A 15,728-nucleotide genomic window follows, 5' to 3' on the forward strand; every position below is an offset into this window, starting at 1 on the left:
ATACAGATTTGTTAGTTAGATGCTGAACCTGGACACGTAATGAGAAGTTTCATTTAGAAGCCCACCAACACAGAATTGAACACTTAAGGTGCAATTAATAATTATAAATACAATTCCATGGAACGCAGGTCTTGTAAAACAAACAGTCTTTATTTTATCTTCTTCAGTTTTCTTCTTCACAGCTATTGTTCTGGTTCACAGAGGTAACGGTATTCATACAGTATATTCATAGGCCCGTGCCTTCAAATCATTTGACCATGGATTTTGGACATCACATTATATGGAACCAAAAGGATATAACTTAGGAATTGGTTCTTATCAGTCTGTTAGTGAATAATTTTGTCATTGCTGCAGATACCTAAGCAAGATGGTAAGCAAGGAGACAGGTAATTTAGAGAGTGTGATCTGAATTGCCTGATTAGAAGAGCATATTAAAAAATTGCACAGAGATGTGAAGACATGTATTGAGGAGTAAGAAATACAATCTCACAATAGTGAAAACTCAGTTCAGAGCAGGGACTCAGAGGTGCACATATGTATCATCATAAATTAAACTGAAACTAGTGTAGCTAATTAATTCCTGAATATGGCAGGGGATGCAAGCCTGGGTGGAACCTAACGACTATGTCCTGACAGTTTGAATATGCCAGTATGTCTGAAGCTGTAGGGCTCAGTTTAGGGATGAGCTTTCATGACCTTTATGTATAAGGTCAGCATGAGTTGCCTGATCCTTTTTTTTCTGCCTCTGAATGAGAAGGAGCTACATTTTCCTGACAACTTTGTAGATGAACCTGCAAATATAAGTTCAACCTAGGAAGGGCACTCCTGAGCTCCTAAATGCATCAGTAACAAGCCAAAATTTAGAATATGATAAACAATGCAAAAATAAAATTTATGAAATTGTATTCAAATTCTGAATGCATCTTTCCTTGCCAACTTCATGCTCCTTTTTAATCCTTATCTCTGATTTTTATTGGCATAAACGTCTTGGGAATGTCTGTTTTCAGATGAATTCTCAGATACAAACATGACTATTCATGCATAATTAAGAGTATGTTCTGTTCACTAATCATTAGTAATCACACTATAATTCAGCATCCAAAGTCCAATAATTAATGATGAAGCAGAAAAAATGCAATGTAATTGAAGTGACCAATTATATGTCACAAGAAGCAAATAGTCAAAGTTAACAACTCACAGGCATAGACAATATTTTCCTTTTAAATCTTCAGGTGAGGACTTTAAAAATCAGTCTATTATAAGGAATCAAGATCAGCTCATGAATGATTTGTGTACAACAAAAAAGCTACAATTATCCTATAATCCATTTACAGTGAATGATTCATCCAGTCCTAGAAACATCCATGCTAACACTGCATCACTGACCCAACCAGTTACTCTATTTTCAGGCACCAGCAGAGGTACCTCTTCACATACTGTCTTGATAAAGGTTCCATGCAAACAGGCAAGACCTGATGCTCCTGGTTGAAACTGCTGTCTCCATTAGTTTTGACTGAGCTATTCCACTTCCACCAGCTCAAAATCTAAAGCTGAGCAGTAACATCAATAACACAGTAATAACAAAATATTATGGATTGTTCCTTTTCTCAAGGACATATGTATATTAGCTTTTAATAAGTTTAATAGTCTTTGTGGACAGCTTTTATATAGTTATCCAGCTTACTGTACATATTTATGTTCTGATTTCTGCAGTTTCCCACTTATTGCTCCTTTGTTGCCATAATTTCCATGCAAGCCTCTCTTCAGCAACTTTCCCTTGTGCTACTATGTCCTTCCAGCAGTTCCCCATCTAGCTGAGTACACAGCTCTGCTCTTCGTTTCACCGCCAGTGGTCTGTATCAGTTAGTACACATTAACATTTTTGTTTTCCAGGGTTATCTCATGATAGTCTGCACCTGGTATCATGACACGTTTCCCTTCATGTCTGATGCCTGCACCTCATACACATGCAACTTTTAACTTGTTGATGTTTCTAGTCTATCCTGTATCTGCCTGTGGTCAATCAGTCTAGTCTTCCCCCGTATTCTGGGACTGGTGGAGATTCATGGATCAGATATGGCTTCTGTGGGGAGCGGTACCACCATGCTTCAAAAGCATTTGGTAAAAACTGCATTAACTATACTCCATTTTGAGTCCATGAAGACCCAGCTGTCCAGTCTCCATGTAAGCTTTGCTATTATTAGTTTGGTGCCTCCTACATTTTACCTCTTGCAGATTTTCTAACATTTTATTTCATTTCCTTAGTAAAAACATATGGCAAACAGATGTCTAAGCAGGGCCCCAGGCACCTATCTCTTTTTCCAGACTTTTCAGTATATCTGGGAAAATTCTGAGGTTTATCCTGATATGCATCACACTTGCAATTTATTTCAAATGCTACCTTTTCAGTGACAGGCATCCTAAACACCATCAGTTTTGGAGGTGTGTTATTTTAAAATCAAGTTTCTGTCTCTATTATTTTTTTTCCCATAGGGAATCTTGAAAACATAAACAAACTAACCACCAGGTTCCCGAAAAGGTAGCAGCCGGGCATCAGTCAGAGGAAGCAAGGATGATCTACAGATCCTTCTCCTTCTCACATGCACCTCTCAAAATGTAAAATAAATCAGTTGAGATTCATCTGCAAATGTCAGTTTATGAGTCCCTCCTTAAACCTTAAGTAATGCTTTCCACACAATGGTATGACCATGGCTCTGTCTGAGATAAAAGGGAAAGGAGCTGAAGACTTGAAAATGCTAAATCTAGTTCTGCTTAAAAATTGCTAGTCCCCTCTGAGACTGGGATTTAGCTATTTTGCATAGATTGTGAGAGGGCTGAGTTTTGCAGCAGCCCCCCACTTGCTGTGGCCAAAGCAACTATTCCATGGGAGAGAGCATCTTCCAAACCAGCAGGAAAATGGGAAAGTCTTCAGTAGAGATGCTGGTCTCTGTCATACACCTTTTTCCCAGGTGCTGGCCTTATTTTATACTATAATTCTTCTCTCCCCTTTCCCATGCCTCACCCTTTGTTGTACTATCCTTGGGTAATGCATTTAAAATTATATTTCAATATCTTGAAATTATTTCTGAATTTTAAAATTGTATGTATATTTTGGAGAAAGTTCATTTTGGCATGGGGAACTATAGGTGGCATTCTTTATTAAGGCTGCTTTGTAATTAGTTGTTCACATGGGACCTGAAAGCCAAGAAACAGCTTAACTGTTCTGTCCCCTTCCCAGGATTCACTCATTCCAGAAACACAAAATATTGAGCACAGAATTCAAGATGCAATCATGTGTTGAGAAGAGAGCACTGAAAGCCAAACATCTGCAAGTGGCAGATTTACCCTTATAACTGGATCTATCTCCCAAGTATGAAGATACCCAAGGTGTTCAAGATTTGCTCCAGATATCAGACATCAGGGTGTAGATTTATTCACAAAATGCAATTGTTTCATTTAAAAGCTATTTAAATGAACAGCCTCTTGAATTTATTGTCATACTTTCTTTTTTCTTTCTCATTAAAAATGTTGCTTGCTTTTTCACATAGAATGAGAATGCTGCAATGCACCGTTTGCTGTATCGATATGCAGCAATCAATTAATGCTGAATTAGATGATTTTACCATTCGTAAGACATGCAGTGGAAGCTGATACATAGGCTGAATGAAATTGCTCTGAAAGGCATAGTGCATCGTCAGGAAAGACTATCAGCTCTGAAGCCACAAGGCTCCTTCAGAAGTGATTAATTTGCAGATACCTTATTCTATATTTTATTTCAAAATTATCCACCAAAAAAAGAAATGTAAAGCAACTAAATCAATGCCAAACTGACTGTGGCATGTGATGTTTCTTTTTCTCCCAGATAACTTGTATCAACATGAAATTCCTTACAAATGAAGGATCCCTTTTTGTTGTCCATAGGGAGGAAGTGCTAAAGGAAATAGTGACACACTAGCCATCATAGGTAATTCCCAAGGGATACTTAGTTTTTCTGCATCAACGTGTTAATGTTCTTTACAGATAAAGGAGTAATTTTTCCCATCCTTACCGAGGAAGGGCTAAGGAACACAGAGAATTTAATTGCACCAGGTCATGAATGTGACTGCTGGAAAGAAACAAAGCTCTGCAGTCCTCCAAAAAGATGACTTTTTACTATCTATGGAGCATCTACTTCCCCAGACTCCAGCTGGTTAGCTGCTGCTTAGTTATAGTTGCTGGTTAGCTGCTGAAGATGGGCAGCAGCCACCTGTGGTGACAGTGACGGTCCTGATGGAGCTGCCTGCCTCCAGCTGAGACCTCCCAGGCACACTGGCCAGCAGGACTGCCAGATGCTCTCAGACCAGCCATCCTGTTGCACAGAAATGGGGCAGAAGACTCTTGCTTCAACCACTTCTCCATAATTGCAGACCTCTCTGCAGGTCCCCTACGTTTTGTGCCCCAGCCTCTCTGACACAGGCTGTTGAACTCTCTCCGCAGTTCTTTCTTCATAATGTGCTTCTTAATTTGCCTCAGTGTTCCTAGTGATCATTTTACTATTCAAATGTGTGTGAGCAAAGCATTTGGTAGCTTGTCTTTTGTAGCCACATGAGGCAGCTGAAGACCAGAGGTGTCAGAATCCAACCAGTGCAGCAGGAATCGTGCGTGGCCCTGTCAGGGAGTGCCCACTCTGCCCGTCGTCCTTTCAGCCTGTGCCAGCTTCTGTTTTATCTCTGCCTACAGCACCACGGGGACCATAGGAGAAATGTGACTGGAAAATAAAGTGATTTCTGGTCTAATTTGATGAAACATGTGTATTGGTTTCTAAAATGTACGGACACTTTTTTGCCTCCTGGAATCACAGTTTTCAAAGAAAACCGATTGCCATCACATGCATTAAAAATAGCATTTAACAGTGACTTTATCAAATGAACTGGAATATTAACAGATACGTAACGTGCATAAATGTAACATGTTTCACCTCTATCTAATCTGAGAGCTTCTTATTTTCCATCCACCCACTCAGGCACACAGTTATTCATTAGGTACAAAAATGAACTGCACACCTTAAACATATTCAGATTATTGTAAAACTGCTTCCACCTTGCTACCAGAATTGCTGAGGTAAAAATATCCTTCTCTTTCTCAAAAGATAGACAGTGATAATATAGAAATGTTTCTACTTCCAAAGCGCCTATACTAATACAAGGAGTCAATTCTATTTAAAAATAAATTCACACTTGAACAGTTGCTGTACTTGATACATGTATTTCACACACACACAAAAGATTGTTTAAAAAGTTATGTAGCTCTAGTCAAGCATTTAGAAGTTCAGAAATAAACGAGTGAAGAAGAACCTTCTATGCCTGAAGAAACTTCTTTTCCCCCCTTCCTGCGTAAGTATTATGATATAGTCCTTAACTACATGAAAATGTGATTTTTTACCTCAGGAATCCATCTTGCTTGATACAAAGAACACCTTTCTCTCTTCAAATTGTTTCACCTGAGCCACCTGTGCCATGAAGACCTATAACATTACTTAACATTCCCCCTGACCTCGTTTTCTAGGTAAACAAAACTTATGTTATGCTATGATTTTGTCCTTCAGACCCCATTGAGAACTTGTGAACCCACTGGGTAGTTTCAACCAAACACAATGGAAAAGTGAAGGTTTTAAAGAAGAAATTCTAATCCAAGTTCAAGTTTCAGGACAACCGCATAAAGGTGAAAGCCCTATCAATGCCTCCACCAAAGTAAAAGCTGAAGGTGAACCCTGCTCTGCCACCAGCATTTGGGCAGCTGAGCTCCTAGACCTTGCTCCTCAGGAAACCTGCCTTCACCCGCCCTGCTGCACCAGGGCCACTCGCATCCCTGCCTCAGCCCTCACCTGGCCTCTCTTTTCTGAGCATCTGCTTTTTTTGAAAATCGTTTTGAACCTGAAAATGCTCTGGGTGTGGTACCTTCCATCTTGGGATGATGGAGATGACAATAATGCCTGCATTCATTTTTACATAACTGAAACCTGGTTTTGCTCTTTTCTTCTTTTCCTTGGTACTCCCATTGCCCCTAGCCTCTTGCTTTTGCCTGGCTGATCATGTTTTGGCTTTATAGTTCTCCCTCACCCTGCACACTCAGTTTGCCATTAAAATTCCCGCTCTAAGCTGAATGGTTGGGCTGTGTATTTAGGCTTGCAGCCTGGAAGTTTGTGGTAAAAGTTCTACACACAAGGCATGTTTGGGCAATTTCAGTATTAGGTGATAAAATTCCCCTTCTTTCTATGCACACAAGTCACACTTCCATCGACGTTTCCAACAACTGCCCAGTCTCTGCTATACTTCAGGACAGCTAAGACAGAGCTGGGTCACAGATCACAGCAATAATGCCTATGTCAGAAAAAAAAAAATTGATACAAAAAAATCAGCACACTACCTGAGAGTTCATCAGTCATCTCTGCCAGCCATGGATCTTGGACTGCATATTGTAGTTTTGCTAAATACTGTCAATACAGATGTTTGCACATTGGCAGAAAATTGATTAAATCCCACTGTTCTTTTTATGCAAACTCTGCTTCCATTTTCTCACATAAGACAGAGGTGTAACAGTAGATGGTATACAACCTCTGTTGTATTCATAATTGCAGTGCAATACATATATGCACATTATCACATTGGTTTTGCTGTTATGTGCCTTTACTGTCACTCCTCATCACTGCAAATAATTAAATGAAGTAACAGGCAGTGAAAAACTATGAAACCTTTCAGGTTGACACTACCTGTAATATATCATAGCAAATCTGCTTGTGTCCATGAATATCCAACCCATCTCCCAAGAATTACCATTCCCCCATTTTGTAAAGGTCCCAGTGTTGTCTCCTACAGAGACCTTTTTTTTTTTTTTTCTCTTCCTTGCTTTTTAGAGCAAGATTGGATGATTCAGTTTGTGTCTACATGCACTTAGTGACACATAACACTCTGCTTTAGCAGAAAATGTCTATCGAAGAGCTCTGGTGAGACTGGACATCAGTCTAGGGAGGACACACTACAGGAACTACAGTAACAAACTGTCATGTATAGCAAAAAAAGGAACTTAAACTCTGAAGTACAACTGTATGTCTTGTAACCATGATAAGATATTTTGCCTGACTTCCAGTATGTCAATATTAAAAAAGGCCTTTTTTTATCTTAAATGAGTTAAATACTGGTGACACTGAAATCAATGGCAAAATTTCCACTTACTTTGGTAAAATGTGAACATTATCTGAGAAATTTATATTAATAAAGTTTGGGTTTTAAACCATAAAACCTGCATTCTTCATGCCTTTTGCTAATGAAATGATATAATAAATAGATAAAAATACAAACTTTAAATAGCTTTACATTCTATTGCTTCCAACTTCTTTTTATAGCATCCAAAATCATAAAAGAATTAAAATATAAATACTTTTCTATAATCATGTAAATCTAAGGAAAATGTAACATTTGACAATAAAAATTTAACTGTTCATACAGTTTTCTTCTGAAATGTTACTATTGTAGCACAGTCTATTAATCAGTCTTTGGAAGTTGCTTCAACAGCAAATGGATAGATAGACTAAAACTGCTGAAGACTGTACCCTGTGAAGCAAAAAATACCAAGGAGCGAGTCTCAAAACCTACATCCAGTCTTATCTTTTAAAAAGTCTGATGAGGTAACAGGTACGATGCTAACTAAGAACTCAAGGCATCCCAGATACACCTGTTTTTTAATGGGACCAGAAGGTCTAAGGCAGCCTTGTGGAAGACAGCAAGAACATACCTCCCATCTTGAACTGATCATACAGAGGGAGCAAGAAGTGCCATTGCCCTGTAACTCATGGACAAATCCAGGGTATTAACTGGAAAAAAAAAGAAATGATTGCCTCAGCTGTGCAACAGCTTTCTGCATTTCTTGCAAAACATGTAAACGTTTTTGTTAAAGTCAAAAGCTTAATGACTTACAGGCTACATTGGTATGGTGATCACCAGTGCTGTCTGATGGTCCTTTGCTTCAGCTAAGGATGGCAGTGAAAATATATGTTTGACAGCTCTTCTTCTTACAGTACTGGTACCATTGCTACCTATTATTATGAGTACTTTTAGCACTGCTGCAGGCCTTCTAGGTGTGCTGGAGCGCAGTATAGACCTAGGGCATTTGGACAGTGGAAAAGGATGCAGAGCCAAATTATTATCCCCTATTACGCTCCTTCTTTGCAGAACTTGTAAAGACAACAGACTTTCACAGGAGGCACAAGTCACTTTATTGCTCCTCCCCTTGTACCTGCATGCAGCCTTTTTCCTAGGACTCAACATCAGTAGAGAGCTTCTGCTGCTGGAAATGGGTGTTGCGTGAACAGCATCAATTGGTGGGACAATTCCTTGTGCCCAGTACTTGCATTCCTATCACCTGGAAGGGAAGTCGCAGAGGGCTGCAGTGAGGGAGTTCAGGAAGGACAAACTTGTTCTCCTGAAATGTATTTTGAAGATGCTCCTGAAGTGACAGATGTATGTGTAGCGTAAGTCTTCCAGAGTAAGTGCTGCCTAAAGAGGAAACTTGTTTATAACATTTGAACATTCGAACTCTGCTGTGAGTCCATTAACCTGAACAGTAAGACTGAGGTTCAACCGGTCCCAGGAAATGTCTTTAGTCATCAGCTCTGAAACAGTTGTGAGAAACATATGGCACTTTTAAATTCCAGACAAACTTCCATCAGATACACTCAGGTGCTGCAAATCATCTTCAGGAGGGCCAAACTCTAATTTGACAACCTCCTGAGTCACATCCCCAAAAACAGTTTAACCCACACAACATTAGATTAAAAACAAACCAGTGTAAAATTTTAAAGCTCATTCTGTCTTGCTTTTTTGAACTGTTTTCCTCCCACATGTCTGCTAGACTTCCCAAACAAACATACTGAATCTGGACTCACTCCTACCTTCACTTTAGTCCTTTCTCTCCACTGTTTAGGTGTATTCTGCCCTCATCCAGGCACTGCATTAGTTCTGCCCTGCTTCTTGTCAGCCCCCACACCCAGCCACCCTCCACATCAAGTTTGTTCTGGCATTACCTTTAAATTTTCCAATACTAGAAGTGAAAGTACTGGCAGATTCCCCATTTTCTCCCCAAGGCCTGATGTTGACAGGTAAAGGGAAGGAGTGAAGGGAAGCTGATCATTTTTCACAAGAGAAATCAAGAATAACAGTGGTGATCTGTTGAGTTGTTGGATTCCTTCTCCCTCCAAAATTTTGGTGTATCACTTGGCAAAATTGTGATAAAAATCCTTATTAAGCTATAGCTCTGTTCCAAACAGCAAGACACTGGACAAGTCAGTAATAAGTATAGCAGTGGAGCAGTAGAACTCATAATAAAATAGAGGAACAACTTAAGAGACCTAAACAAATGCTTGCAAAAGAATGTTAAATAGCAGATTTTGTGCTTAGATCCATAGAAATGTTGTCTTGGTTTCTTTTGAGGCCTGAGGCTCATGAGAGCTATTTTGAATTCATCACCTCCATCCTATTCACTTCGGGACTGCTGTCCAGCTCAGAGATGACCCTCAGCATGAAGCAGTCACAGACTGAAAATGAGATCCAGTCATGTTAGTCAAATGACACTGTCGATGTGCAAGTTTGCCAAACACAGTCACACACCAATTAAAGGTTTTTTTGCCCAGTGTTTTACCTGTCTGCAGCTGATACAGAAAAGAACCATTCATAAATGATTGAAATCCATCCTGCGGACAGTATTTGCCACCAGATTTAAAACTGCTAAAATAACTCACTCTCTGTACCACCCAAGCATTAAGTTAATACTCCTCTTAAGCTTCTCTGACACACAGAGCTTTTGCAGACAAAGAAAATAATCTACATTCATGGTGCCCACAGAACATTAAGCCAATCTACTATTTCCAAGGTAAGAAACAAAGCCATTTTAGTCACAGTTTAGGGCTTAATTTAAATTGTAATAATGATATCTTTTAAATAGCATTAAATATCTTTACTTAAAAATTGGCTTTTCTACATGTTTATGATTATTATTGTTTTTTTTATTACAGATGACTGTAATGGTAAGAAACTCATATTTTAATGGCTCATCTAAATACTAAACAAAGATGTAAATATTCAGTATGATGTGCAGGGAATTAGTAGCAGCATTAGCAGTAATGGGACTTACACAGCTAATTCTCCACATAGCTAGCTGAACATGTACCCCAACGTACTCATCAAGAAAATCAAACTTTCAATTACATTTTAAACTAAAATAGGCTTTAGAGGCTTTCTTTCTCTGAGACAGAACTTTAAAGTAGATTTATCTTTACAAGACTGAACTTCAGGGCTTCACAGTGTTACTGCCATACTAGAAGTAAATAGAATAAGATTCAAATATTATTTATAAAAACAATCCTTACTGTGGAATTAAGGGTCCTTGGATCACGCATATTTGTTTATGCAGCATCTCCACCCTACTGTTACAGAACTTGAGCACTTCACAGCTTTAACGTAGACACAACACTGACTACGAGGTAGTGAGAAGGTCTGCCCAACTCAGCAACAGAGCTGATACCCTTCAGCTTTGCATCTTTGATGTTAGACCATCAATTTTCTTTTTCAAGAAGTGCTGATGAGCACCTCTGCAGTAAAACCGTCTAGCAGGGAAGAAAGAAATAATTCTGAAATGTGAAACTAAGCCATTTGTCTTATGCCAACCTTCCCCCTCAGATGGGAATCTGATGGCTCAGATGTACCTATGACCTAGCAGGAAACAGAAGACAGTGAAACAGCTAATTGTGACTACCTTCTCATTTTGTGTCTTTCAGAGGAAAGGGTCTGACTTCTGCCAGAAGCAACTTAAACTTTTCAAGATAATACCAGCAAGCATAACTATAAAGATTCAGGTCATGAGGGGTTGCCTAGATACAAAGAAATTGATGGGTAGTCGAAAACGTGTAAGACAGGAAGAAACAAATCAGCACAGCACCAAAGAAGCTTCTGATTTGAGAAAGTGTATTTTATGATTTTACTAAGATAATGTTTCAGTTACATTCAAAATTGTATACAGCTTGTCACATACTAGAAATGACAGATACTTTCTAGCAATAGATGTTGAATTATACCTCAGCCATTCCTCCACTTCTGACACACCCTGACTTCTAGCAAGAATAACTTCCTTGTGAATTAAAGTATTCCTTTGTACAATTACCTTACTTATTATGTTGCCTTCAATCATTTTCAGTACAACTGTATAGCCAGTTCCTAAGCTAAGTAGCCAACCATTATGTTGGCCATTACCACTCAAAGCAAGATAAATGAATACTGTGTGCAGCTCTGGTCCCCTCATCCCAAATTGAAAAGGCCCAGAAAAAAATAAGGAGGATGATCAAAATTATGGAGTAAGTTGCCTACAAGGAGTGGTTGAGCCTGAAAAAAAAGACAACATAGAGCATAAATGAGGTCTGCGAAGAAGTGAGTAGCATGGGGAGGTTGGACAGCCATCAAGAGCCAGCCTCTTTACACAGACAGCTGCAGACCCATGAAAATCCTTGCCAAAGGACTTTGTGCCTGGAAGAGCTTTACTTACTTTCTAGGGGAGGCTGGGTGAGCATTTGAAAGAGAGATCCACTGGGGTTACTGAGGAAACAAACAGAACGGGTTCAGGCAACACTCAAAGCAAAAAAAATGTTGAAGGCTGGGAGAACATTAAGGAGGAACTGGCACGCACGCTTGCCCGATTCTTACTCTAACCTCACCATGCACTTGTGGCTGCTGTTGGAGACAATCCAAAGCTGGGTGGCATGCAAGGCCTTTGAACCAGCGGTGCGATGAATAGGTCATTGTACAGACAGATACATTCCTGATTAACTTGATGTACTCCTTGGAGTCTGACGTGGCTTTTAAATCAGAACCAGTCTGATAAACTTTTTGTCTCCAGGCAAACAATAACCAACACATATTCCATAATCCAGGCTACAGATCTTCGTGTCTGTTCGCCCCACCTCTCAGCACAAAGAACTTTTTTGGCAGAGCTGAACAATGTCTTTCTGGTTATCCCATAAAAGGGAAGAGAGAAAGACAACTCCAGAAATCTTAGAAGTAGAGTTGTAACATCAAGTCAGTGGAAAAGCACCCCAAATTAATGTGAGTGTTGTAAATTTTAATTGTTTCTGAAATCCCCTGAAGTTTTTGTTGAATAGGTAGTTGCTTATGATCTGCACGAGTTAAGAGAAGCAGCAGAATCAAAACCATTTTAATATAAACTGATTATGAATGCAAGTTGATGATATTACACCTCTGGTCTGCAATTAAAAGAAATTCTGAATCCCTCTTTCAAGGCTGAATGGTTTTACAAAAGGAATGTTTATTGGTAACTGGATAAATGAATGTTTGTTCAGTTGATTCGACACTTTCTCTTTTTTTCCTCTCTGAATAAAGTTTGTATTTTCTTGTGTCAGGAAGTGTTGGAACCTGGACAAAGAACAAAATCCTCACCCTGCTAAACTGAATGGAAATTTTACTATTGACTTGAATGGCACTGATACAGAATTTCTAAGGCCTTGTATAAAAACAAAAAAGTAGACCAGCTTCCTTCAGTTGGTAAAACTGCCTTGTATGGAAACTTTTTTTTAGTTACAGTAACTTGCAGGGATTTAGCTTAAGGTGATGACATTATAATTCAGTCCTATAACAAGAGATGAATGTGCACAAAAGACAGTCCCACCAAAAGCTTAACTTAGTTAGCTCAAACTTCTTCTGAAGTAAAGTAAAACTGCTTAAGTGACCTTACAAACAAAACTGAGAATGCCTGATATGCTCTTGGTACAGCACATACTGAAAGCTGATCAGTAGTTCTGAGAAGGAAAAATCCTCTTCAGCTCCAGTGGGAACAAAAAGATGTTGGGTAAAACAACCATGGATCTGGATGAAATTCCAGTCATGGGCAAGTTCCCAGTTAGGGCCACAACCCCAGCAACACTTGTTTCAATGCTTTACCTCCTTTGGTTATGCCAGCGGTGGACAGCTAAGGCTCCCCAGGCAAAGTGCTGCAGGTGCACATTGCCCAGGTGCTGGCAGCACGAGCTGCCACCAGCTAGCCATGCCTGTTTCTGCGTGCTCGTGTCAGCGGGGAAATCCTACTGCGGACCACCTGTTGCAGATGGTTTCTGTACCTACCACGCTCTCTGCACAGGCTTTCCTGCACCACCATTGCAGGGGCAGATCAACAGCAGCTACTGTAAACCATCCCTGCACCAAGGTCACAGCGTGAGACTTGTGAATATGCTGGAAAAGACCCAACTAACCAGTGCAACCCGTGAAGAAGTGTTTATCTCAAAATCTGCTTTGCCCTGATTGCTTTCTCTCCTACTTTTACACCCGTATTCAGTGTTACTGCTACTGTCAATATGTTAATGTATAGTAAACCTCTGTTTTGTTGCCACTTGGGATACGTACTTTGTGCAATACTATACAAACGATCCTCAACCAAATCTGAGCTCGTTTTGCAACAAATTACACTAAAAGGGCATGGGATCAGAATTCCACCAACCGTAAAAAAACACAGCACAATTTTTGTCAACAGTAGCAAACAGTTTCCCTCCAAACCCACCCACAGTATTTTGCTTACACCAGGAAGATAGTTTCAGAAAATGCTGCCACATATTTCACAAAACACCCCTCAGTCAACAATTACTGAAAGAGTTTGATTTTTTTTTTTTGAGATGTAGGTTAGAAGGGGATCTCATTTTGAACAAACTTGTGCTCCTGAAAGACTGAGAAAGCGTGTGATGCTCACTGTAACACAGTAATGGCTGTTTTCCATGACACAATGGAAACTTTATTGTCAGTTCTTGCCAGCACACGCCTTTTGAGAGTGAAATCAGTGTATCTGTAACAATAATGCACTGAAAAAGGCAACAGAATTTTGAAATGTTCTACTGGAAAAAGATATATCTTTGGGAACATAATGTAAGTATGTGGAAAGTTCTGTGTTTATCGAGCAACACTCACTGAAATACCATCCCCGGCATGAGTTACGTGAGAGTCTGTGTATACGGAAAGATTGCTGGGAATAGAGCTGAGCATGTGAAATGAATTGCACATCTGGATCCTGGTCCTGAATTCATGTATCTGAAAACTACGAATGATCTCATGTGGAAAAAAAACCTGTTGCAAGCTTTTGCTTAGTCAGATGTACAACAGTTCTCTGTCTTTCTAGAACTCTCCACGATTTTCTTGTGTATTATTTACTGGTGATACAGAACAGTTTCTCTGATAACTGTATAGGAATACACAAGGTCATCAGATCTATAAGAGACCACTCAAAACTGATCACAGGCATGCAATACAAGTCTGAGACTGTCTGTAATTCAGGAAGTCCAACTCTATCTACATACTAATTTTTTTTCCTGAATTATCTTTTGCCATCAGAGGTAGTATTTTCCCAGACCTGAAGGTGGAACTCTTGTTCCTTTGATAATCTTTACATGAATGACGTAGTGTTTTGCATAGTCATTTTTCCCTTGAGGAAATTTGGACTTCTCTGAAGTCACTGCTGGATTGTCTGGGAGATCACATTAGCAATGGCAGCAGAACTGGACAGTCAGGCATGAATGTCATGTTCATAATTAAATGTGACAGGAGCTCTTCAGATGTTGCCTGTTAGAACTCACAAAAAAAAAAAAAATCTTTCTTTTGGAGAATATCCTTGGGATCCTACTCCTTCTTTTGCTGCTACATAAGTAGACTTCTTGGTCATCTTCTGCAGTCATTAAGTTTATGGAAAGGAAAACCTGAGTTTAATCTTGCAGTTGTAAAACCACCATATCAGGCCACACAGAACCTCTACCAATGTATTCTGCATCAAAATTGCAGCTGTGTATGCCCGAGCTACACTACATCTTTGAAAAAACTCTCAATTTTTTTACCAACAATTTTGTATTGGTTCAAAAGGTTCACAATTTAATCCTATTGCAAATTAAGATTTGCCATATTTTTAGTTTAATTTTTTTTCTTAGTTTTGCTTTCAGAATTTTGTCATTTTCTGAAAGCCAACACTGCTTCTACTCCTCAAACATTCCTAACCCAGACAAGTACAGCTTATGACAAAGATACCTCTTCACCTGCACTGGATTATGCTTTAAAAATATCTCATATTAATGCACATTCCCCACACGTTTTGTAACTTTCTTTTGGACTCTTTCCAATATTTAACATCTCTTTGAAGTGTAAATGCCCAGACTGAATGCATTATTTTGATAATGGCCTCATGAGTTCTGTAAACAGGGGTAATAGCCATTCCAGTTGTATTTGATGTTCTGGGTTTGCTTCATAGGATTAGTTAGCAAAAGCTTTTTTCTGGGAGCTCATATTCAACTGCTTATGTACTATAACGTCCAGGTCCTCTTCAGCATTGTCTCATGCCAGTCATTCTGCCTCAGGTTCCAGGTGTGGCTTTGGGGCTTTGCCTTAAATCTTACCTCTAATTTGACTGTCTTCAGGGGAGTATTTTTACAAGTGAGACAATCTTACAAAGCAATTCAAAGGAGTTTATCTAAGTGACCTGCCCTTACCTTTATTTACAACAGCAAAGTAGTGATTTAGTATTTCTGTCTAGGTAATTTCTAATAGTACCAGCCCAAGAATAACACCACCCAAAAAGACAACCTTCTGACAAATCCTAACTTACTTCTCTTGAGAACTGTCAGCTGAATCGCTTCTTATGAACGGTGCAGAATTTGCATTCCA

The sequence above is a fragment of the Falco biarmicus genome, chromosome 3, assembly GCF_023638135.1.
Source record: "Falco biarmicus isolate bFalBia1 chromosome 3, bFalBia1.pri, whole genome shotgun sequence".
In the NCBI taxonomy this organism is placed as follows: Eukaryota; Metazoa; Chordata; class Aves; order Falconiformes; family Falconidae; genus Falco; species Falco biarmicus.